Genomic DNA, 14,120 nt, shown 5'->3' on the forward strand with positions numbered 1-14,120 from the left:
TTCTAGCGATTAATCTCCCATTTTTCTCTAGATCCGGATAACATGACTGTGCCAATGTTTTCGCCGCTGTCAATTTACCTGGAGTGCATTGGGAAATCATGTTAGACAAGTAGAGAGTATTATTAACCAATTCAACCAAATTACTTGTGGTTGATTTGCATCTTGAAATTGCCCTCTCTACTTTCATTAACTGGGATTGCCATTCTGTAAATAATATTTCCTTATGTGATTCTAAAATCTTTGGTAAATTTTCCGCCTGTCCCTGATCGGTATCTTACCACTCAAGAAACTCAGTTAATGTTTCATCAGCTTGATCCAAGTCTGTTCTATCTTTTTCTGATTGTTTACTTATTGATGTCATCAAATCGCATAATGGTTCCGCCTGGGCGATTTGTTGACATAAAAGCTTGATCTGTGTTATTAGTGCCTTATTTATCTGTAATGCTTCTGATTTGAACTCAGCTATCTGTGGAAGATTCTTTGTCTTCTCAAGCTGGGCTGATAGTTGAGCAATCTGCTCATCTTTTAACTTCAACATTTGTTCATTTGCCGCCTTCAGTTGTGCCAATGCCTCAGACAACTCTTTCTGCTTCTGGACTGCGCTGTGATCAATCCTCTGTTTCTCTTCCTGCAATTGTTGAGTTAATTGATTATTTATTTGCTGTTGTGTTAACAATTGTCGTTCTGCCTGCTCTGCCTTCTGCTGTACTTCTGATAGTTGCGCTTGCAATAAAAATATCTCCTGGTCTTTTGTTTTTAATAAAGGACTCACCTTTGATGCCTTGTCTATTGTTGCTGCCGAATAGGCTCCAGCATATTGTGATAGTTTTGTTAGGTCATCAGAGGGGTCAAATTCCTCCTTCCAAACCACATTGCCCGTGACCGTTTGTTCTGGGAATAGGGAAGGTTGATCAGTCCTTCTCCTCTTCCTCTATCGTTTTACCACAGCTTTGTGTCTTGGGCTATAGAAGACATCGAAGGGAGGATTTTCTTCTATCTACAAAATAATTTGATCGGAGGGATACTTTGGGATTATTTCTACTTCCTTTGAACTGGGTAGGTCGCTGGTTCCACTTGGAACCTGTTTTGAAGTGGTCTCTTGTGTATCTGCCGCTTTTGAAGTTTCGGTGTCCTTTGAGCACTCAAGATTACTGATAATTGAATCAAATTGCTGCCATTCCTGGAGCAATTTGGGATCAATTTGAGTATCTACATTTACCTCTATGTTTCTCTGTTCCTGCTCTTTAGTCTGGGTTTCCTCTTGCACTTTCTCCTATTCTTTTGTTGTAATCGGAGGCTCCTTAGTATGTCGTTGTTCAGGCTCGCTTGATCCTGTTGCTGGGGTTGTCGCTAATAGATCTAGAGGGAGAGTTTGCAACCTTTGTTCTCTAAGTCTGTTGAATTCAACTAACCCTTCATCTTTATATTCCATTATGGCCAACGATCTAACTTGATACATTGATTTAGCTGAAGAGAACAGGTCATCAAACTTATCCTCTTTATGGTCAAACTTTGTCAATTTGGCCTGTTCGAGTGCATTATAGGCGACTTTGTTGGGATCAAATCGCCTGTTAGGGAGAGTCGCTAGAGTTAATGACTTCATCTTCGTAGCTTCTTTTTCTGCATGTTTGAAATCATGCAAAGTGTAGACACCACATCTCAGAGGAAAAGAGGGCCAGACCTGCTTCTTATTTTTCTTCAGAGTTTGTGTAACTCCTTCGGAAATAATCTGATAGGCTATCTCCCTTGCCAGCAGTTTATCAGGTATGTACAAAGGAAGGACATGAGGTTCGGCTTGGCTACCGAAAATTCTTATATAAGTAAATTTTTCCTCTCCGAACCATCTTCCTATTGATGTCAAATCAATCCCTGCTTGGTAAGAAATTTTGGGAGCAGGTTTATTAAAAATAGAGTAATGAATGGGTAACATGAAGCCATTGCAGACTTGGTATAAATGGTGCTTATAGGAAGTTTTCCACAATTTCTAATGGTATATGTGAATAGGCGTGGGGTCTTGTGCATTCCAGCTCCAGTCGAGCATGGGAAATTCAGAATTAAAACACAGGGTATCTAGAATATAAGCACTGTAGTAGAATGGGGGAATAAGCCTTTCGGTGACGCAGGTTTTAGTTCTAAAATTAAGAACTGTTGTTGCTAGCTTATCTGACAGTATAGTTGCCCAATCCATTATTTCACTATTACACGCCGCTTCCATCAAGGGAACCATTTCTATAGTGAAATTAGCGGAATTGTGCAACCCCCACAATCTACACATCATTATCCCAGCATAACAATACGGAGAACATAGGGAATCAACAGAGTACTTACCGGAAGTTTCATGTTTGTATTTCGCTGGATTTTGCCTCCAATCCCGAATGGGTTCGGATTCAGTTTCGTTCTCACTTCGGAATTTCTCCAGAAATGCCTTGTTGTACTTCTTCTCTGGCTCAGGCAAATGATACATTTTCCTCAAATCATTAGCCTGAAATGAACCAAAGATTCTCCCATCTCTGGTGCAGAAGGTTCTGTCTGTGATGGGGATTTCCTCAATTGCCCACCTCACTACATCTGTATATGGGAGAATTTGTTCCTGAGCCGCTATCCGATGAAGGAAAGAGTCGGCTAAGTCTTTTAAAGTACCATTAGATTTTCGATTGGTATCCACTGTAGCTTGTACTGCTGTCACCTTTAGTTCTTCGGCCTCGATCAAATTATAGGTACTTTGCCAAGTAGTCTTGCCGAGTCCTGAACATGTAGTATCAGATATCAATCCTTTCTTTTTAGTTCCTAGATCAGCGATTGCAGTTTTCTTAGACTTCTTCCCCATTCTGCTTGAATCTATTACTTCGGAAGAATTCTGTACAGGAGTGAAAATAAGCGTAACACAAAGAACTGGTAGCGAAAATCAAATACGAGCGAGATATATATTGATCAATGCACGATGAAGGATTAACTTAAAGTGGCCGCGGATACAATCTGTGAAAAGATTTTTTAAACTTACTATTTCATTAAATGGCCGTTAAAACCTGCCAATCCTTTAAATGCCCATCATATCGTTTATCGGCCGAATGATTTGTTTAAGCGTGCCTTGGATGTTTTGGCGGTTGAGCGCAGATGAATCACTGTTTGAAAGATAAGGCCTTTAATATGAATTAATCGTAATATCCCGGCTTTAACACTTTTTGAAGTTTGCGCTTTTGGCTTTATCGCAATCAGGAATCGGGGGAAAACTTAAATCTTTATATTGACACCTTTTGGAATCCCCAATCACCGATAGCGATATCGCATTACATCGGGAGTATTAACTGGGGCACTTTAAAAAGCATGCATGGTATATCCCCGATCGCCGATAGCGATATCGCATCGCATCGGGGCGAACGGGACTTTATCACATCGCATCGGAGCAAAAGGTACTTTTGTTCTGGGAACTTATGATTGTCGATATCCGATAGCCTATTGCATGTTATCGCGTCGGATCAAACCAATGGGTTTTTAAGTTATGCCTCCTTTGTCATTACGATATGTGATCTTGCGATCGCTTTATCGCAATGATAAAAGATTAATCATTTATATTATAAGACCAAATAATTGGTTTGTCAAAAAGGTTTTGTAATGTTTTCATTTTGTTTTCGGACCTTTTTGAATAATACAATGTTGATACCAATTAAAATAAAAAGGGACCCATTTCATATTATAGCTTTGAGAATAAAAATGATATGAAATGGGGGGTTGTTGTAGAGCACAACAGGGCCTAGGATATCTGCAAGGCCTGATGTTTGGAGTAACACTTCCTAGAATCAAATGAATAGAATGATCATGATCACGAATAGGTGGGAGGCCTTTGGGAGTCTCAAATACCTTGGAATGATTGTCCAAGGCTTTCTAGAGATCTGGAGAAATAGATGATTTCGATGTGGGAGCCTCTAGTGAACATAATTGTGCAATTATTCCTCATTGTTCTTTCTTTAGAAGCTTTGTCATTCTGTTAGAACTGATTATCTTTCCTGATTTCCCTGCGATACTCCTTAATTCAAATTCCTTTCCTTCTGAAGAAAATTTCATGAAAATTTCTTGAAAATTAAAAGCTATTGTACCCAAGGATTATAGCCATTTGACTCCTAATACAACATCGACACCAACCATTGGAATGGAAAGCATTGGGCTGTTCAATACATATTATCCCATGGATAGGTTGATATTATGGCACTTTCCTAAGCAATGTATGGTTCCTCCACTTGCAACCATCACTTGACACTCTGGTGTTGGATATAGGAAGCAATTCAATTCCTTGGCTATCTTACAATGAATAAAATTATGGGTATTGCCTGAATCAGTCAACACTATTACCTTTTTCTTCTTCATATGCCCTTCCATATTGATAGTTTGAGGAGTGGTAATTCCAGCCAATGCATTACAAGATATGGTCAAATTCATTTCTTCTTTCTCTAGGGTTTGTTCCTAGTGTATATCCTCTTCTTTTGACATTTCTTGTTCCTTTTCTTCCTTCTATTCACAATCTATGTAAAATATTTTCTTCTCGACACACTTATGACCTTTAGTGTATTTGCAATCACAACTGTAACAGAGCCCTTCTGCTCTTTTTTCTTTCAATTTTTGTGGTGTCAACCTTGTAGGTTGTGGATGGCTAGGGGTAACAACACTTCCATATTTATGATTGTGAGTGGTAGGCTTCCTTGTTGCCATAATTGTTCTTCCCATTTTTCTTTCCAACCTGAATTCCTTCTCCAATGAATCAGGTTCCCAAAGGTGAACCTCATGTTGGATGTTGTCCTTTAAAGTCCCTATGAGCACATCAATCCTATGCTCCTCTAGAATATCTTTTACCCTTATATTCAATTTTTGGAAGTCCTCAATTTTCTCCATCATTGAACCCTTTTGTTTAAGATTTATCAATTGGCCAAAAAAAGTGTTGCTTTCTGTATCCTCATAATTTTCTATCCTTTCATCCATAAGAAAGCAGAAGTGACAATTTTTTTACGAGAACAAAGCCATAGATACCATACAAAATTATTTGGTTCCAAATATAAAGTTTCAATGCCTACCTTTTGTGTGTTTTTCACATTATGGAGATCGAAAAATTGCTCCATCTGTAGTATCCATGTTATGGGATTGTTGCCATCAAACTTCTTCCTATCAATCTTTGGAACATGGTGGGTCTTCAATCCAATGTTAGAGTCTATGAAATCATGATTAACATTTATTTTGTTCTCATCATGAGTTTCCTTTACTACCCTTTCGCCACTAATAAGCATTTCTTGTAGAAACTTTGTCAAAATCTGTCTTCAAATATTCCATCTTAACTTCCACACCTTTCTTTAAATCATCCATCTTAGCTTCCATGCCATCCATCTTAGATTCCACATCATTCATCTTAGCTTTGACACCTTTCTTTAAACCATCCATCTTAGCTTCGACACCATACATCTTAGCTTCTACGTATTTCTTTAAACCATCCACATTAGCTTTTGTTACTTTTTGTGAGAGTGAATTTTGTTGCACTTGGTCTCGTAATTTTGATATATCATGTTGCATTTCTTCCTCTTCTTCATGAGTCATGTTAGATATTTCACGTTTCTTACTAGCTATTTCCATTTTCTTTCTTCGAGGCATCAATTAATGATAATAATGCTTAACTATGCCCCTTGCATTCCTTCAAACTAATTTTTCAAGCCAAACTTATGGGAAAAATTTTAAAAAAATACACACCTTTTTTCACTTTGTAGGAGCTCGATATTGAATCTACTGTATCTCTGTAGTTTTGAATCTCCAAGTTCTAAGATTGCTTCCTATGATAACCCTCTAAGTCCTCTTTCTAACCCCACAAGTATGATCAAGATTTGATTATCGAATGAAGAGTTATGAAAAATCTCCCACAATGGCCTGATTATAGACTAGTTCAGTAGAGCGAGCTTGTATGAAGGGCCACGTGTCCCTATTTTGACCTTAGGACCTGAAGATGATACAAAGAAAACTTAAGTCTATCCTCTTTCTACAAATTCTTACGCAATTTCAATTTGATTCTCAGAAAACAAGTTATGACGATTTTCCCTAGGTCACCTGTTTGAGATATAATTCGAGATCCTGCAAAAACCCTAAATTTATTGGGTCATATATCCAAATTTATAGGGAAAACATATCTAAAATTTAGACCTGTGGTTCAAAGAGATTTCGGCTCAAATGGGTTTTTTTAGCTTCTGAAACGTCGCCGAAAAAAAGTTATGGCGAAAATGCCACAATGACCTGTTTGGAGCAGTGAAACCCTAGAATCCAAGCTCTAATACCAAATGTTATGAAACCAACTCACAAAAAGATAGAAAAGATAGATCAATAACTTAGAAATTAGCCTCTTCTATGGGGGAACGTCCTTTACATTACACAAATTAACAATTCGTGGATGATACAAATGGAAAATCCTCATTTCTATATATAGGAGTCTAAGGGATCACAATATAACCCAAGCTGACCTAACGACAATAATATAAAGGCACAAAAATAACAATAGTGGGATTCTATGAGTCACAACAATAAAAATATGGGGATAATAGGGGCACAAAAATAACAAAGGGATACAATGAAAATAGTAATAGGGGAATCACTAGTATTATAGGGACCTAACATAACGTACACTGGAAATAGAAAAATTCAGAAAATTCAACATTATCATCAATTACTCTGGTAGCAAAAAATCTTGCAGTTTGATAACTGCAATCCGATTTTCAAAACAAAACTATAATCAATTTTCTAAAAGAACATGTGATAATTTCTATAATTTTCTGGCCAGAATTTTGGTGGGTTTAGGTTATGCAAATTCTTTCTTCTATTTTTCATAAATTTCTGTTTGTGATGAGTAAGAATGAGAAGAAAATTTCATTAACCAAAAAAAATTATTTAGCAAAGTGCAGAAAATGTTCATTGGGTGGAAGAAGATTTCAAGATTTCATTGTTCAGTATTAGAACATAAAACAAAGTTTCAAAGCATGTGTTCAAATACAAATAAAAAAGGTTATCATAAAATTAATACAACAAAATAATTATGAATGCAAAATAGTTCTTGTAGGTCAATTTGTGTACAAGGAACTATATAACACATAGAGTTATTTCACTATAGGCAGAAAAGGATGTGTCAGAAACATAATTAATTAATTATTCTACCGAATGAAATCTATGCAGGTATGAAGATAGTGTGCCAAAATTCTATTATTAAGAGATATATGTCTAAGATGCATCCATTTCCAACACTATTGCTACCACTATTAAAGGTTTTTTTGATATGATATGGGTTTGTGTAGAGTTTTCATTCCGCATAAGAAACTGAGTTTGCACAACAAAACTTTTAGTTGTAACCTAGGCAGAATGAGAACTCCGTACAAGAAATTACATAACCCAAAATTAGAAAACAAAATTAAACAATATCATAACTATAATATCAAGAGTTATTTTTCTATGGGTAAAAAGGGAGTGTCACAAACATAATTAATTAAGAAAGGGTGTGTCAAAAACATAGTTAATTACTACGACATGAAATTTGTGAAGGTACAAAAAAATTGTATCAATATTCTATTATTAAAAGATATATGTCTAAGATGCCAAACCATCTCCAAATGTTCAATTTTGTTTAAAACAACAACACAACACTATATTTAATAGAAAACCTAAAAGAATTTTTCTGCAAAGTTATAGAAAACACCATCCTAACATTGATATAGAATAATGTTCAATAAGAATTTTATTCATAATAAAATGTTAATGGTCGTAATGATATCTCATATTCATACAACATCATATTCAAAGCATAGACTTACAATGAAAAATTAGTGAATAGAATCATAATTGTGAAAAGAAAATTCGAAAGTAGATTGAGTTGTTGTAGAGGGAATTTGTGTTTTGCATGCTTGAACAACATTTGTAGCCACAAAACAACAATCTATAACATGTACTACGAGCTGACAATTCAATCTAGAAACATGTTCACAATTTTTTCAATGTAGTCTCTATTGGGGGCAACTATAACTTCCATTTTCACATTTTTAGTGAAAATCTCTTTTTCAATTTCCCTAGATTCTTCTTGCACCTTGACAACCCACCTACCATTCTGCTTATTGACCTATGAAAAATTAACTATCCATGTGTCAATATGTTATTAAAATCAATGATGCTATTAATGTTAGCTGCCATTTTCTATTTTCGTTCCTCTAATTCATTTTTTACCCGTCATTTGAAATTAATTCAGAACAGTGTGGCATATGTGGATTGGATAAGCCTTTTATAATATCCATTTCCATGAGATACACATTACCTCTCATTTTTCATAGGTCACTATAGGCATAATTTATATTCTCAAGTGTAGTGAGCCTTCCCGCCCATCCAACTTCCAATTACTTCACTCATTCAGTATCTGGTAGCTGTGGATTTTTCTTTTTGAAAATATAGAGTATTTATAGCATTTGCTTAAAAGTATCTAATTCATTGGAAACAATTTTCTTGTCTTCTATAATATTATTGTTAACAAACTTCATAAATATCATTAATTTCTCTCGCAAGCGTGTTAAATAAAAAATTTCTTGCCATGCATCATCAATAATTTCTAATCTTTGGCATATGTTGTTGAGGATATATGCCTTCACTGCATTAAGAATATTTGAAGCATTGTTAAATGGTTGTGGTAATGCAATAACAGAACTTGATAGTTGAGTAATCAACAAAGGAACTAGATTTGTAATTTGTAGTAGTTATCTTTTTTTTTCAATAGATGGTTTTCTGCAAGCATGTTGATAACATTTTGAGTAATTGCATCATTGGTATATTTTTGCAATACCATGAGCCCCATCATGTCAATGATAGAAATATAATTATACACCTATTTTTTATCAATAATATTTTTTATTTTCAACCTCAACCTTTTCAACTGTCAATTTTTTGTTGGTTCTATCATATTTTGCATTTTACAATGTCACAGGTCATTCATCGTAAATAATGTCCTCTTCTGAAATTTGCTATATTATTTTCTTATTCTTTGCTAAGCAAGTATCAACCCAGTTAGGTGGTTCACTGCTATCACTTTTCACATCTATATTCTGTTCAATACTTCCTCTATTCACGGTAGTTTTGGACTTTGATGTTTGAACTGTATGTGTTTGGCCTTGAATGAATTCACATAAATTATCTTGCTCATCTCGAGGATTTGTTGATTCAGTAATAACCAATCTTCTAGAACCAGGATTCTTCCTCTTTCCTAGAATCGTGAATGATGTTGCACCAACAATAGGTGTAGAAGGTGAAGACTATTGTGCAACACTCGGGGATTTTTTTTATGTCTTTCTTTAGCTACTCTTTGGGTATCCATTGTCAATAATGAATACTTAATTTTATGCAAATTCAATAAACTATGTGTTATATAAATATATTTTGAACTATGTGTAGTATTTTCTTACACATTATGGCATGCAAAAATTGCATTGTTTCTTTGTTCAAATGCAATTTAGGTTATTAGAATAAAGAAGATGCAAATATGAGAGGAAAAATAAAAAGAAATAGTAAATTGATACAATGCAATGACTATTGCATGTGTTAAAACTTTTTCTAAAGTTAATGTCTCCATAAACTGCAAAATGAGTAAATACAAATCCTTGAGCAATTGAGGAAATGAGCTATTGAATAATGTTGAATCCATGGAGATGTGAGACCAAGAATGTATCTGCTAGTGCAAATGTCTATGTTTCTCTTCTTTTCATTTGGCAGATTCAAATACCACTCAGTTGATTGTATAAGCTTAAATAGCTTGCTTCATTTATCTACTACTTATATTCGTTTGCAATGTACCATAGTTTCTCAATTTTCTGCTACAACCCGAATTACGAGTTGTTGTTATTCTTCACATGGAAACTACCACATATGACATTGTTAATAAATAACAATTGAAAATAACAAAGCCAATGTTTACGAGAAGTAATGGAAATAAATATCGATAATGCAAAACCATCTTATCCACTTATTTCGTAAAATGTTATTGTTTTAATATTATTGAAATAAATGGCATACAATTTTTTTTTGATACAATATAAGGCTATTGTCTATTGACAGTGCATTCTGAATGGTTTTCTGGTACATTTTCAAGCTTAAATTACTGAAAATATGTCAATGATTTCATGGATTCACGATTCTGAGTTGAAATTTCTAGATAACCTGACAATTGTGCAGGTTTTAGATGTGACTAATTGCATGTATGCAATAATTAAAAAGCTTATGAAAATTATCATAATTAGCTTTGAAACTACCAATAATAATTGTAAAGATTCGTCAGTAAATATTATGTGCAAATGTCTTTAGCTATTTCTTTCACGAATTGATTTAGTTATTGGACTAGTCCCCACCACTAAATCGCTGACAATTTGATTTATTTTGATAACGTAATACAAAAAAGGGTAAAGGAAACTTGATTTATGAACACTCTGATACACGATTTTCAAGATCATGATACAAGGCTAATTTCCATAATGCACTATAGTTGGTTATGTATACATTTTCTCATGATTTCTAAAAAGGATTGTTGTTTACTAAATCCATTTATCACGATAGATACTGTGATGTCAAAAGTCCTCACCGCCATTTCTCCTTAGATGTTATCGGATTTAGGTTTGGTTTATATATTTATTGACAAATTTAACATTTTCAATAAATAGCAAATAAAAATTTCAAAGTGAATGTTAGTGGTAGCTGGTAAAATAAATCTTGAAATTTGAAAATTATTTTCTTTCTTACTTTGGAAACACTTATTGTCTTAATTTTCTCGATATACATGTACTAAATAGTAGGGATGCATGAAATAAAATAAATACGAGTTCATTGTGTTGATGTATAATAATAATAATAATAATAATAATAAGAATTATTATTATTATTATTATTATTATTTGTTTTAGTGACATCAAAGCATGTTTCTAAAGAAATATGTATATTTTTTATTTGTTGTCAGATATGCACAACCATTTCCAAATAGCTACTCACGTATTCATAAAGTTATTTGGTGGACAACACAGAAGAATTTTGCATGTGCAATTGTCCTCTGCACATGTTATTATTAAATAACATTAAATATGAATGTGCATTTGTCCTTCGCACATGCTTCCTTTAAATAGAACCTAGGTCATCTAGTAATATCATGAGAATAAACACACCTTCTCATAGCTTATGTCGAATACAATAATCATTATAATTAATGTTATTATTAGAATAAATATGTGAGGAATGATGTTATGTGAAACTAGGAACATAAACCTTCGCACCAACACACACCCACATTTCAAGGTCACTCCACACAGTAGAAAATCCGCATAAGAGCTTATGGAGTATTGGCATGTTATTATTAATTAACTTTAAGTTTATGGTCTTATACTCTTAAATGAAAATATATTTTTATGCGTTAATTAATTTTCACTCTCTATTTCTTGTTTGAACACCTATGGAATTCCTCTTTGGATGCAGAGAGCAAGTGCGGAAAGATGAAATCTATATACACTATCAAATCTCATTTATCAAGTTTAGTGTTGTGTATTGTAGTAGTTTTTTAGTGAAATATATATTTGTTTTTATGACATATTGTATCTCGTAATCATGACAATAATAATAGCTAATATACAAACTATTGAATGGATAAATGGTATTCACACTTATCATAGAAAATTAATAAATTCCAACTACTACTATTAATATGCATTTAGTAAATTAACACACAATGATGTTATCATGGGTAGCTGCAAAGATATCAATAAGGCTATATCTATTGACATTATACAATACCCTTTCGGATATCTATTTTGTGAATTTAGGTATATATTGATTTTAAAAGATTGATATTTAGCATTCGATTAAGTCAGGATGGGTCAGAGAAAATGTTATGAGATTTGGCTTAAAGTGTTAATGGTGTTGGTGTTGATATGACCCTTTCTATTGTCGTTGTCGCTGGTAGCCCAAAATATTTGTTGACTCAATAGTTTAACACCCATTTCTATTACGGTATGCTCAAATGAAGATGCAATATGGATGATCAATTTTTTTTTGAGTTGTCAGTTGCAAACTACTATTCGAGGTTAGATTTCTAATACAAATTATGGAGTAGTAGTTGTGTGTATACAAAATCAATGGTTATTTTATTATTTGTTTACTATGCAAAGTGCGAAGGTTAGTACAATGAAAGCTCGAGAGCTTTTCTTGGATTATGAATTTGTTATGCAATTTTGCACATATGCATTTTTGTTTTATTGTTATATATATATATATATATATATATATATATATATATATATATATATATATATATATATATATAGTTCTTGTGTTTATTATCATTATCGTTATTTTTTTCATTATTATTATCATTTATCATCGTATTTCACAACCATGGAAATAGTTATGTGAAGAAAGTTGTGAAAAAATGGTTTTGTGGAACTAGTTGTCTGAGGTAAGCATGTGTGGAGAAGAACAAATGCATATGCATAAACATTAATAGCTTTACATATGCTACAACTACAAATTTTGATAAAAGTGGCTTAGTTACAATGTTAATTATAGCTACAATGTTCAGTTTTAAAATTGTTAATGAAACATGTCTCAGTTACGATGTTAATTATAGTTACAATGTTTAGTTTCATAATTGCTAATGTCTAAATCATTTGGAATAGAAATATTTTGCAAGTTGATTTTGATATTCATGTTTTTCTATAGGAAAGCTTCTTTATATAGAGCTCACATTATAACCTTTAGAAAATGAAATTAGTATTATTTATCTATTTTCTTAAACAATTTACTTGAGAGCTTCAACATGGATGGGCTATTGACGTATGAATTTTTTAAGTTGTGGGGACTAGTAGTTCTAGCTCTTATTCTCATTATTATTATATTAGAGGACCTCAAAATATTTGCGAAAAAGAAAATATGATAAACTGTAATTCTACAATCACAAGTGCCTTTCTACTTTGTGGAAAGGAAATTTATAAAATGCAATTTTTATTAATTGTTTGAAGAACTAAGTTCAGTTAATGTTGAATAATACAAGTACGATCACCGAATGTGCAATTATGTAATCCAAAATTAGTAAATAGAAACATAATATTACAAAATGAATGTCTTGAGTACATGTTACTTCTTTAAATAAATGCCAAAAAAAACAACTTGTATTTATTGATAAGAGAGATTTGGTTAATCAAAATAGAATTTGATTTAGCATATTAATAAAACAATCTACCCTACAGTAGCTAAATCTCATTTCATATCATTAAAATTGATAGTAGTTGAATTTTATTTCGTATGTGATCTCCTCAATTATGACAAGATTAACATAGTTATAATTATTTGCAAAGACAGTGGTGCGACGAGAGAGGAGGAGGGCCAGATATTTGAAAGAGAAGATTTCATGACATGGAATATGAAATAATTTCATACATTATCTAAAGAACTAAGTTCATTAAATGTTGAATAATATGAGAGAAATGGCCAAATGTGCAATTATCTAATCTAGAATTACTAAATAGTAAAACAATTTACACAGTGAATGTCCTAAGAACATGTTACATGTCTGAATAAATTCAAATAAAAAACTTGTATTTATTGATTAGAGAGATTTGGTTAACCAAAATAGTACATGATCTAGCATATTAATAAAACAAGTTTCCCTGGAGTAGCTAAATTTAATTTCATATCATTAAAATCATTAGTAGTTGAATGTCATTTCACATACGATCTACTCAATTATGACAAGATTAACATAGTTACAAGTTATTTGCAAAAACAATGGTGGGACAAGAGGGGACGAGGGCGAGGGAGTTGAAAGAGAAGATTTCACCTTATAAAATGCAAAATGATTTTAGACATTAGATATCAATTTCTGTTTTTTGTTAAAAAAAATTGTTAATGTTCATCTTTTGTAGTCTTATAGATAAGAGAACAGAGAAAATTGCAAAGATTGATCAAAGCCATGACAATATTCAAAGTAGAAATGCACCATGTTATAATTGATATAACAAAGTAAAATATGAAATTCTTATAAGAACAATTGTATTCAGATTCAAATTATAATTACCGTAGTTGTGACTAAAATAAACATC

Source organism: Pinus tabuliformis, chromosome 3_2, assembly GCF_031772625.1.
Source record: "Pinus tabuliformis cultivar Carrire ecotype Pingquan chromosome 3_2, CPIR1, whole genome shotgun sequence".
NCBI lineage: Eukaryota > Viridiplantae > Streptophyta > Pinopsida > Pinales > Pinaceae > Pinus > Pinus tabuliformis.